The sequence below is a fragment of the Lagenorhynchus albirostris genome, chromosome 12 (assembly GCF_949774975.1).
Source record: "Lagenorhynchus albirostris chromosome 12, mLagAlb1.1, whole genome shotgun sequence".
Lineage (NCBI taxonomy): Eukaryota > Metazoa > Chordata > Mammalia > Artiodactyla > Delphinidae > Lagenorhynchus > Lagenorhynchus albirostris.
The window spans coordinates 373,838-386,296 of NC_083106.1; the positions used below are offsets into that span (position 1 = coordinate 373,838).

General features: G+C 59.8%; 2 long non-coding RNA genes across 2 annotated transcripts; both read left to right on the forward strand.

The window, feature by feature from the left end:
• Positions 1–4,413: 4,413 nt before the first annotated feature.
• LOC132530759 (uncharacterized) lies at positions 4,414–8,419 on the forward strand. The gene is made up of 4 exons (XR_009543884.1): positions 4,414–4,813; positions 5,944–6,142; positions 7,152–7,237; positions 8,324–8,419. It is a non-coding gene; the product is annotated as an uncharacterized LOC132530759 (long non-coding RNA).
• A 345-nt stretch (positions 8,420–8,764) lies between these two features.
• LOC132530578 (uncharacterized) lies at positions 8,765–10,849 on the forward strand. The gene is made up of 2 exons (XR_009543824.1): positions 8,765–9,983; positions 10,189–10,849. It is a non-coding gene; the product is annotated as an uncharacterized LOC132530578 (long non-coding RNA).
• The last annotated feature ends 1,610 nt before the right edge of the window (positions 10,850–12,459 follow it).

Consider the following 12,459-nt stretch of genomic DNA (forward strand, 5'->3'; position numbering starts at 1 on the left):
TTCCGGGTGGTGTTTCCACCACTTGTTAATATTCCTAGGATTTCTCCGTAAAGTACTTATTTCCCCCCTTCTGTCTTCAGGGAAATGTCTTCTAAATTCTGGGGTTATGATTCTGTGATTAGCTAAAACTGTGGGCGCTTGGGCAATGAGCCATTGGAAATGGAAGAACAATCTCGGCGTTTCTGTCCAGGAAGGCGGGCGACCGGCAGGGGAGCTCGGGAGACGCCGACCTTCTGCGGAGGCTACAGGCCAGCTGTGACCGTGCTTCTGAGGTCAGAACCTTGATGATGCCTGTCTCAGAGAACATAAGAAAAACTGGAAAAAGCAGGATTTCCTGAGTGACTACAGCGTAACTGACAACTGTAACCAACTCTTTGTCAAGCTGTTTCTTCAGGGTGGACCGTGGAATCTGCCCACCAGCTGCAGAAGGTGGTGAGGTGCTCAGCCGCTTGGGGCCATCGTGGAGTCTTTGTGTGAGAACAACCTTCTGTCTTTAAAGACATTCACCTGTTTACCTAGTTCTTCCAGAGATGATGCATTTTCTTATACTTTACTAGCATATACAATGTAGATAAGCAAAAGATAAACGCTAGAAATCGCTACAAAACCCATTTCCCCAAATAATTTCTGTTTTCATTTTGTTTTGTTTCCTATGCTTGCATATACACTCCTCTCTCTCCTCTCTCCAAAGTGGAAACCTGTTGTTTAAACTTGTAACCTATTTTTTTACTTCAGAGTATATTTTTAATTACTCTTCCAGGCTGTTAAACATACTTCTACAATATGCTTTTTAACGACACATATGTGTCTAAGAGCTCATCGCAAGGGCACGACTGAATTCCTGTAACCGCACACACCCTTTGCTGTGCCTTCAGATCATTTTCCGTATTTCACCACAGTGCTGAAAACAGCAATCTGATGGGCATCTTGGTGTTGACACACAATTCTCGGTGGGTCCTGCGAGCAGAAGCTCTGACTGCCTTGCTTTTCAAGGAAGTTGTGTAATGAACAGGCTTGGCAGGCTTGTGTCTCCCTGGGGAGCAGGGGACAGGACAAGTGTGTTATAAAGGACCCAGCTTCCTTACAGGTGTGTACGAGCAGGTGTGGCCTCTGCATCGTTGATGGGGACAGGGCTTGGGGAAGCCCGACAAGAAAAGGCCAGCCTCTCAGCACGAGGATTCTTCGTCTCCGACCTGGACTCTTGAGCTCTCCACCGACATCTACGGGGCAGTGGCAGCCCCTCCAGGTTTCGAGGAGGGTGGAAACTCATAGAGACGCCTGATGTTCCAGGACGGGTGGGAAGAGCCAGAGAGGCCCCAAGTCCCCACTGATTCCTCTGGGTGACACCCTCCGTGCTCTTGAAGGCCTTCTCCGTGGGGCTGGCAGTCAGCCTGATCCTTGCAGCCGGTGGGGAGACGATGCAGCGGGAGGTTGGGCAGCAGCCGCAGGCCTACCTGCCGCCCGCTGCTCCAGGTGGGCCCCGGGCCTCTCCCAGGGCTTCCTCCGCGTTGCCGGGAAGATGCAGCCTCCGCTGAAGCTGATTCCTGAGCAGACTGAGTCACTTGCTCTGAGTCAGCATTTGCTCTGCTTCCTGGAAAAGCGTCAGGTGTCAGGCAATGCTCGACGCTGCCGTGGGCAAGAAGAAAACGTGCCCTGAGGACGGGCGTGTGTGCCCTTCACGCCAGGAGCTTCACACTCACCTGCTCTCACTTCCATGGAACATGCTCCAGAGGGGGCGGGGCCTTTGTGCGGGACACTCTGACCCTCCCCCCACGTCAGGGCCACAGAGCCCTGGCCCTGCCCTCAGGGAGCTCACCCTCCAGCAGGCCACATGCACCTCGAGTGGCAGAGGGTCCCCTCACGTTGTCTGTGGGGGACCGAAGCCCGAGAAGGTCCAGCGTCGGCCCAGGTGTCCTCCGTTGGCAGGGCTTGAGGAGCTGGCCCTCGGCCCTCCTCTAGGCGACTGTGGGACTCTTGTCTCCTTGTCTGGATTGCCAACGAGACTCGTTCCCAGGCAGGAAGGGGTTAAGTGGCCAGCAGGGATGCGGGGCTCTGGGAAGAGACGCCGCCTGGGGTGGGGGAAGCATTCCAAGTGCAGCGTTTTCTGTTCTAAATATGGACTCGGGAGACAGTTATTTTGGGAGCAAACGGTAATGATTAGGGTTTTAAGATTTAAGTAGTCATTTGGTCATAAGAGCTGAGTCCACGTGCTACAGAAAATAGTCTTTTCCTCTGGTTGATGATAGGGTTCCTTCAAGTGCAATAATTGTTCATCTTTTTACGAGTGCACAGCAGACAAGGGCCTGTGACTGGCCGCCACCCCGGGCTCACTTTGGAAGAAGAGGGAGCTGGCTGGAGCTGGCTCGTGCTGACAGGGAAGGTGCTGAACCCACAGCCAGAGGCACAAACCGCCTTCCGGGCCTCTGTCCCGTGATCTGTGTGAGGGTGCGACCGCCTCACCCAGTGGACGAGGAGATGCTGCGTCTCAGAGGCTGTGGCTGGAGGTGGACTGAAGCCTCCCTGCCCACGTGCTCGGCTGACCTGACCGCAGGGGGACGCCTGGTGCTAAGCTGCCAGGTACAGTTGAGGAGGACTGTCGAAGGGGAACCACGGCGATGGTCAGAAATCACAGCCCAGGCTTCCTGGTGAAAACCCTGCAGGAGCAAGGCCTGTCCCTGGAGTCAAAGGAGAGCGGACAGCCGAGTAGCCTAATGGGAGGGGCAGAGCCTGGGGGTGGGGCCTGCCCTCCTCGAGGCTCCAGGGGGGTGGGGAGCTGGGGAGGGTGTCAGGCTCTGGGCGCCCCCCGAAGAGCCTGCCGTTTCCCCGGATTAACACAAGCAACACACTGTGGGCATTTCATTCAGTTTAGCCCCCTGTGCCTGTGTGATTCTGAATGAGGTTTAATTCACTCTTGCGTGTTGCTTACTGAACAGATCCTGTATGTGTGAGATATCTTGTCATCACCAGAAAGGCAGGAGTCTCATAAATGATGTGCTGACAGCCATGAACACTTCAGGGAAGACTGTACCCTTTCTTTTTTTACTTTTTTTTTTTTTTTTTTTTTGCGGCACGCGGGCCTCTCACTGCTGTGGCCTCTCCCGTTGCGGAGCACAGGCTCCGGACGCACAGGCTCAGCGGCCATGGCTCACGGGCCCAGCCGCTCCGCGACATGTGGGATCCTCCCGGACCAGGGCACGAACCCGTGTCCCCTGCATCGGCAGGCGGACTCTCAACCACTGCGCCACCAGGGAAGTCCCAAGACTGCACCCTTTCATACTCTCCTGCCTGTGACGGTCAGAGCTGGGGGCGACACTGACTAAACCAAAGGGTCATGGTACAGGACAGAGATCCGGAAGCGGGGTGACCTCTTTCAGGCAGGTTTCCACGCAGCTGAGCCTCACCTCCACGTGAGGACCAAGGACAGGGTCACGAGCTGGCAGGGGCCTTAGGCTCGGGGGCAGCATTGGTGAAGGCCTGCCAACCATCTGAGCAGCGACTACAGGCCTGAGAGGCCTGGCCTTCAGGAAGGTCAGGGTAGGCTCCCTCCACCCAACCCAGGCACAGCCCAGAGACACCAGGACCTCTGAGTTCTGGGATGAAGGCCTCCTTCTAGAAAGATCAGGTTCAAGAGGGGAGGGGCCTGAGGGCTGCAGGAGGGACGCCCTAAGGCCGGGTGGAGGAGATGGGCAAGGAGGCAGCCCCCAAGGGGGAGCATCAGAGAGGGACGGTGATGCCTCATCACAATCAGGACAGTGACCCAGACAGTGGGAGCCCCCTCTCCCTGGGACCCTTCCCCCGGGGTCACCCCAGAACTGCCCCCCCCCACACCCCCATCAGGCAGTGACTGACCAAGCTGGGCCAGGCCTGTCTTAAGCTCAGCGCTGCATCTTGCAGGGCTGAGCTTTTGGGGAGAGGGAAGAGGGTGGATGCTTTGAGCAGTTGAGGAATGTGGACAGTGCCGACAGGGCCTGGGGCCCCTGCTCCCTGACCCGCCCTTCATCAACCTGCCGCTCACTTAAGATCATCCTTTCCTGTTTCATTCCAGTGCTTCTTGTTTTCTATCAAATGTCTTTAAACCCAACTATTTTATTATTACTAATTATTAATATTCTTTAACATTATATTAAAACATAATATTGTCTGAGTATCATTCAGTTATCTTAGGAGCTACTAGGTTGAGGGCAGTGGTGTGGGCCCCTCCCAGGCCATCGAAGCGCCAGGGACGGTCCCTGGGGTTACGGGGTCGTGCCTTCAGGTGCTCAGCCTGCTGAGGCTGCCGAACCTCCTCGGGCTCTAAACTGCGTGGTCCCATCACCGCCATCCTGTTTCTGGGAGGGCCCGCAGGAGGGGTGCGGGGGCGCGGCTGGTAATGGTACTGAAAGGTTCGCGTTCCTGGTGTTTTCAGGCGGGATGTCCACCGCTCCAGCCGGGCCCGCAGCGTCTCCAGGCAGACGGGGTGCCCAGGCCTCACGCAGCCCCACCGTTGCCCTCCCCCAAGCCGCCTCCCCGGACCCCCAGCTGCACTGGTCCTGCCTGTCCCCCCGGCAGGGTGCCCACCGGTGGTCGGTGCGGCGAAGACCAGGACTCTGGAGGGAGATGGGCGCTCTGGGAGAGGGCTCCCACAGCACATCACCACGACACGCTTGAAGCCGCGTAGCTGCACGTGGCACGGACTTGGCTGCGGGCCCGGCCCCCAGGTCCCTGCATCTGCGACGTCAGCCATGACAGTGACCGGACCACCCCCCAAGGCCGATTCAGCTCACAGACAGCCAAGCACGGCCGCACTTCCTCCACATCTGCTAGGGAAGAACCTGTATGGTAGTTGACGAAAACGCGGGACAGGCAGGGCGGTAGTCCAGCACAGATGGACGGCAGCAGAGAGGGAAAGTCCCAAAGTGCAGGGGTCCAGACGGGTGGTGAGCGGGGTCCCCGCAGCCACAGAGAGTCCGGGGAAGCGGGAGGAAGGAGGGGTGAGGTTGCCCCGCATACATCCCCTCAAAGCAACTCTCAGAGGTGCTTCCCGACAGCGAAAGGGGGAGAGCAGGGTGTTGGAAGCTGATCCAACCTTGGGGAAGGGGACAGCGGTCCTGGAGCTGCTCCCAGACCTCCCGGGTCAGGCAGAGCCCCGGGCCGCCCCCGGGGTCCCCAGGCCACTCTTTGCAGGGCTGTGCCCTTCGTTCCATCCACCGTGCTCTCTTGCTTGAACAAGGAAGCCTTTTCCCCGGGGTCTCTTTGGAAAGGAACGGTGAGCAGGTGCAGTGACAGGGCTGAGGCCGGGAACACCGAGGGAGGGGGGTCAGGGCACCCACGCCGCGGGCCCTGAGCAGAGGGGGCGGGCTCGTGAGACCACGCGGCTGATTAGCAGGTGAGGAGCCTGGTTCTCAGGACGGTCAGGGGCCTTTGCAAGGCCTCTCCCCTGGCCACAGTAGCACCCAAGCCCTCCCCTCAGGTCCAGAGAAGGTCCTCAGTCACGCATCTCGAGGTGGAGGAGAGCCCCTGCCTTGAGTGGGCAGCCTGGGCACAGGTCAGCGCTGGGAGAGCAAGGGCCGGTCCTGAGGCCCGACCCCCGACTCAGACCCACACGCTGAGCCGCTGGGCTACACACCTCTGAGGGCGGCGCCGCTGTCCCGGTACCAACCACTCTCTACTGGGGAGCCGGCGCCCTTGCTGTCCCGGCAGCCAGCTGGCCCTGCCCGTCTCAGCCCCTCCCCTGCCATGGGTCCCGCAGCCCCCCCGCTCCTGTCCGCGCCCTTCAGGCCTCCGGAAAGTGACGCCCGCCCTGCCTCAGGGTTTGCCGCAGAGTCCAGTGGGGCTAGTTACAGGCGGGCTGGCTGCCCACTCCGGCAAAGGGTCTTCTGGGGGGCTGGATGGATCTCGGGGGGCGCGGGAGGGAAGGACCTAAGAGAGTTCTCACTGTGGCTTCGTCATCCTGGGCTGCGTCAGGGCTGCCCGCGCCTGAGGTTTTAGAGCAGGACGAGACGGCCCTTTCCCAGAACAGGCAGGACCCGGAGCGAGGCAGACGGGGTCGGCAGCCTAAGCCTGGCCCCCGGCCTCGCACTAACCCCGAGGGACGTCCTCCGGCTTTCGGGGCCTCATGCAGAAACGAGGCGGCTAACACCTGCATTTGTGATCTCCACTGGTGGTGAGTTGACTGATGATTAAATGACATGAGGTGCCTGGGGTGACCAGCATGCAGTGTGTCCCCAAGGTGCTTGGCCTTATCTCTTTGTGTACCAGCAGAGCCCCCCGAGCCCTTCAACCCCAGGAGCTCCCCTGGAGCCTGGGGAACACCAGGCCCCTAAACTGAAGTTATTTGCTGGATTTAGCCCCAAATAGCGTCCCCACCTTCCCTCTCCTCAGTGGTGTTCTGTTCATCTAGTGACAAGCTACAGGAGTGCCCTCGGGGGCTGTCACCTCTGTAGGGAATTCTGTAGGATTTGTGCAGACCTGGCTGCAGCAGCAAGGGGCAGATGTGAGTCGCCGGGGAGGCTGCTTCTGGAGGGGTCGGGGGGAGCAGTGCCTGGGCGGGAGGAGGAAAGAGGATGAGCTCCTTCCAGAGACCAGCTTCCCACAGCTAATCTGACCTGAGCCAAGGGGAAGCGGAAGGCTGATTGCAGAGGAAAGCAGGGGACGGGCTCTCCAAGCTGCCAGTTCACACGTTATTGTTTAGGATTAGTTAGGATCCCCAGAGCAAATCATGCATTTCCCTGACCCTCTAAGCGCTCGGGGTAAATCCTGAGCCCTTGGCCAAAGCTGGGATCAGGTGACACCTACAAAGGCTGCAGAGACCGTGAGGCCATGCTTCGGGCCAGTACTGCCCGCGCACTCGCAGTCAGAGGGGCCGGAAGGGCAAGGCCCGTCCTCCTCTCCTGGGGTAACCCTGCAGCCGGCTGGCTGGGGCCTTGCACTGTCTGTGCTCAGTAGCACAGGCCAAACGCACCCAGCGGCACTGCCTCCTCAGCCTGGCCCAGCCCAACCTTGCTCGGGGGCCCCGCTCAGCCCATAGCCAGCAGTGGGATTCAGGATCGTGGCTCCCAGCAGGTCGGAAAGAGAAGCCCCAGCATGACCTGGTATAAAGTCAGAAGAAAAACTTGTTTTGCTGCTGCCCATGCAGAATCGCGAGTGATGTGTGCTTTTTGTTGCTCCGTCAGAGCTGGTTAAATACTGGTAAGTGAGATGCACTTACCACCCGTGAAACGTCGAAGGCCAAGTGATCCGGGCTCCTGGGCTTAGCAGTGTGAGTGGTCTTCTTCATGGGACCTTCTGGAAAGCCACCAAACCTATTCAAGGCTGATTTCTGTAAAATGTCAGGAGTCTCACAGGCATTCAAGGAGCTTAGCCCCTAACCTGGACTAAAGCAGGTGCTCAATAGTTTGGAGACAGTCTGAGGCCTGAGACCTGGGACCCTCCACCAGAGTGCTTGCACCTGGACAGAGGTCTCCTTGAGCAGCAGAACACAGAGAAGTATGAGGGTGGTGTGGCCACAAGCTCAGGGGCACCTGGAGCGCCCAGCAGCTGGAGGAGCGGGACGGACACCCCACCACCACCCCGGGCGCCTCAGAGGGAGCGCGGCCCTTCCCGCCCCTCGATCAGGCTGTGTTCCAGGACTGCGAGAGGACCGACAGCTGGCGTTTGAGCTGCTGGGTCCCTCCTGGAAGTGCAGACGGCAGGCTGAACGCTGGACACGGGCTGGGGTGCCAGGGCAGGGGCAGCCAGCCTCTGGGGAGTGGCCAAGGGGCATCGGGCAGGCGGACAGAGCGTGGAGCCCATTCAGCGGTAGCGGGCAGGCGGGCTGTGAGGCTTCCAGTCCTGACAGCTCTTGGGAAGGACAGTCTGGTGGGAGTGAGTGGTCCCACCGTTTTCAGGCAGGGAGTTGTACACAGCACTGAGGTGGGGACCGGCCTGCTGTGTTACCTGGTGAGGGGGGTTTACCTGGCCAGGTGGGTTAGGCTTCTTTAGCCTCTGTGTCTAAGGCAGGATGAATCCCCGTCTGCGACAGTTAGGAGTGAGGCGTGTGCAGGGCATCCAACCTGGAGTCGGGAAGGGCAAGGTCCAGGGCAAACCTTGGCTCTGGCCTCCCCCCCATGTGATTCTGCGCAGAGGCCGTTCAGCCGTCTGAGCCTGTCTCCTTGTAAAATAGTCCCCAGAGGGGACTGTGGTGTTAAGTAAAATGCACAAATATTGTATTAGGGGCACTGGGTAAATACCGGTTAGTCTGAATGTAGTTGATTTTTCATTAACGATTAAAGAGGTCAGGTGCTGGGTTAAAGTTGAGCCCTGTCCAGGCTCACACCTCACCTCAGACGCTCCCCTCCCCCCGCAGGACGGCCCTGCTGTCCAGAGCACAGCCCACCCAGGACAGGCTGGAGGATGCTGGAAAGTGCTAGAAGAGCTAGCTGAACAGTGGCCTCTCCCTCTGAGTAAGAAGAGGAATTGCAGAAGCACAAGGGGAGAGGTTCCGGCCCAGAGGACGCACGTCGGGCATTGTGTCAGGAGCACAACTTTCTTGCTCGGCCCGGGGTGCAGGTTCCCCGGGTTTTGTGATGTGCGGTGATGAATGTGTGATCACTGAGCAGGACATGGCAGGGGCCTGGTGTCCCGTCGAGGCCACATTCCCGAGGCTGAGATGGGGAGGGCTCGCTCCATGGCGGACCTCGGGCGGTGCGGGGTGGGCGGGGGTGGCCAGGCTGATGGGGAGGTATAGGCAGGGGGAGGGCCTTGCTCCAGAACCCAGGAGGAGGCTGGGCTGCACTCGGTGCCCCCGGCCCCCGGGGTGGGCAGCGTGCAGGAGGCAAGGCCTGGCCTCGTTCTGAGACTCGGAGCCCGTGGGCCCCCAGGATGCAGAGCGCTGGGCTGGGAGGGAGACTGTGTGAGCACCGCCCTTCCTGAGGCAGGGGCCCTGCCCAGGGGGCCTCGCACTTTCCTGACTTCTGTGGGAAATGACGGCCTTCTCCCTGCCTGCTCATGGCCTGCTTTCTGGAAGAACTGAGGGCCCACCACCCAGGTCTGGGCCGGGGTTAGGGGGTGGGGGTCCCCAGGCTCGGGTCCTCATCCCCCAGGCAGACACCCCCGGTTCCAGGACGCCGACTTCTCTGCGTGCGCTTGGCAAGCTTGGGCTCTGGGAGGGCACGAGATCCTGTTTTTGGGGAGCCGGGGGCTCCGCCGCAGCCTTGAGGGCAGAGCCCGGCATCGGCGCCGCGGGCAGGCGGGGAGGAGCCCGGGTGGGAAGGCTTGAAGGCTCGGTGCCCGGTCCCACCCCAGCCCCACCTCTGGTTTCACAGGCGCCGTGCCCCACGCGTGTCTCGTGCTCCTGTCTCCCCTGCGATGTCGGCTCCCTGGGGAACCCCTGTGGCAGAACCCCTGTGGCGGGTGGTCACCGCCCGGCCCACAGGCAGGGCTTTTATCCGATGGTCGGTGTTTTGAGAAGTGGCTCTGGTCAGCCAGAAAGGAGCGTCCCGAGTCATCGCACCGGCACAGCGACAGGGCTGCAGCGGACGCGGTCAGGAGCACGCCAGGCCGCAGCGGCGAGAACGCACGCTTCCCAGCTCACCAGTGCCAAGAAGGGAAAGGAGGGAACAAAACCGTCGTAATGTTTTTACAAGGAAGGACGGATGTGTGGAGTAGAAAATGAAGAAGATGTGTTTTTTCAGATTGTTTGATGTTAAAGGTTGCAATTAACTTTGTAACGGCAGGGCAGTGGGATGTAGTCAACTTTGTTCAGAACAGGAAAAAGCCCAGTGTGATGGCAAAGCCGATAATGGAAGAGTAAGAAAGTCTATTTCCTGTTCAGCACAATCAGCGTAGGCGCGAGAGCTGGAGGAAAACACCCTCTAAAGGCGGGACAGTCGTGATGAGAATGCCAGGCGGCCAGGGAGCAGAATTCATGTTTGAACCCGAAGAACGTCCACGGAGAAATTGTGATGGGCAGGAAGTGCCGAGAAGGGGAGCCTACAAGTGGCTGCGATTACAGGACGGTTAGGAAGGTGCGGCTGGGACGGCCTGGCGTTTGGAGAGGTGGGGGGCGCGGGGGCCGGCGTGGGGCCGGCACAGGGCGGAGCCTCCGCGTGGCCTGCTGGGAGCTCGCCGGGAGTGGCCGGAGGGGACGGTGGTCCTAGGGTAAGAACAAAAACGGACAAGTTCAGGCTGGACCCAGAAGTAAGAGATCAGGAGAAAGCTCTCTTTTTGCAGTTTCTGAGAACGCTGAAGAAACGCTGGAAGACTGGAGTTTCCACTGCGATTTCTGTTCAGAAGGAAGAATTAAAGATTTCGAGCAAATCTTTGGGCAGCTGTAGACATTCTGTCCATTATTAAACCGGATGGCAGACTCAGTCGCACCCCAGGCCTTCTGGTGTGGAAACCGCACTGGGCCAGGATCCTGTAGGCATGAGACCGGGCCTCCAGGGCCAGCCCTCTGCCCTGTCCACTTCAGATCTGCTTTCCTTGTGGAGACCCGGCTGGTCTCCCCCGAGCCCAGCTCCTGGTGTGATCCCCTCAGTGAGAGCGTGGGCCGGCCCCGGACTCCTCCCGCCCTCAGGACCACGGTCGGGGGCGGCAAGGTGACCTCCAGGGGCCGCCAGCTCCAGCCAGCGAGGATCCAGGCTCCTCGTGCTACAGCTGCAACCTGAGGCACCCGGAAGGGGTCCTTCTGTACCTGAGCCTCCTGACGAGACCCCTGCTGCCGACAGCCACCGCAGCAGCCTTGGGAGCAAGGGCCCAGCTGAGCCCTGCCCAGACTGCCAGCCCGCAGAAATGCCACTGAGTGGGTGGTAGCTTGTTATGCAGACGTGGAAAACTAATGCAGGTGTATGAGCCATGCTGAATAAACCCCAAAGAACCCCAGTTCCTTAAACACCCGTCATATTTCTGTCATTCTTGGATTTACACAGTTATTTTCAGTAGAGGACGAAGGACGTGGTCCATCTGCAGGCAGCTGTGAGCGCTCGTGAGCTCTGGTGCGAACCAAGTCCCCCACCCGTGCTCTCCGGGAGGATTTAGGCTTTCGTTTTAGCTGCCATCTGCTAAGCCCCAGATTCTGACAGACTCACAGGGAGCTTTTCCTGTCTGAGTGAAGCGTCCTCGGTTGGTTGTCTGCCAGGCCCCGGGGCTGATTCCCCTCCCCAGCTCTGTTGAGTCCCCAAACTGCGGAAGAGCTGGGCGTGGAGGGGCCTCTCCAGGGCTCATTCTCGTGGGTAGTGGGGCCGCCAGCACCAAGCGGTCTTGCCTCCAGCGCTTGGGCCACTGCGGCGTCTGAGGTGGGGCCTGGCCGTTTGGTGCCAAGCGCTAATTGGAAGGGTGCCCTTGAGGTTTTAGCAGGAAGGGGCGATCCAGGGCGAGGGTCTGGCTTGTGGAGGCTCCTGTGAGCAGGGGCCTTAGGTGGGGTGCAGTGGGACACGGGCGAGCTTGCAAGCAGCCACTCTGGCCCCAGGGTTGGGGACCACGAGGCCCATTGGGAGGGGCGAGTGGGGAACTGGCCGGGGGTGGGGCTGGCCCGCTATGGCCGGAACAGGGCCTCCAGCAGAAGGTAAGTTCCTGGAAGCAGCCAGGGCCTCTGCGGTCGCGCTCAGTGGGGCTGTGATTCTGCACTGGGTCCGGTCTGCGTTGAGCAGAGCTGTCATACGGGAACCCCAGCGGGAGTCTCAGGAGTCTGGCCACCCCTCCGGCCAGGCCACAAGGCAGGTGTCCTGCTCCAAAAGTGGCTCGAGCTGCCTATGGACAAGGCACGAGGACAGAGGGGCTCAGACCATGACTCGTGCAACAGGCCCAGAGGGGCCACGGGGAAGAAGCAGCGAGGGAGGGGGTCTGCCGGGCGCAGCCTCAGGAGGGGGAGGGAATGCAGGGTGTCAGCCTGTCCCTACAGAGCCTGTGAGGGCCGGCCAGCAGGTCGGCGCCTAGGTGGGAGCCGGGAGCAGGGCGGGGTCACCTCACACTCTCAGCAGAGGACGCCCCGGGGTGGCTGGAGCAGCCCCTTGTTGCCCCCCGGCCCTGGCAGGGGCAGGGAGCCACTGTCCGTTCTGCAGACAAGGAGGGTCAGTGATGGGTGTGATACTAACTCCTAGTTCACAGACAAGTTGGTCTGAAAAAGACAGCAAAATCAAAATGAAGCACAACTGGGGGGTGGTGGGATGAACTGGGAGACTGGGACTGACATATATATACTAATATGTATAAAATAGAGACCTAGTGAGAACCCGCTGTACAGCACAGGGGACTCCACTTCACGTCGCTGTACAGTAGAAATTAACACGACATTGTAAAACAGCTATACCCCAATTAAAGAAAAAAAGACAACCCACTGGGAGACAGAAAAAAACAAAGAAACCCCACTGGAAAACAGTGCCGGTGTCAGTCTGCAGTGGCCCCAACTCAGCGTGACGTCGTGGGAGCCTGCAGTGCAGCCGTGGGCACGGGGTGGTGGTCGAGGGCCGGAGCCCAGGGACACCCATCAGGGGAGACCCCTGG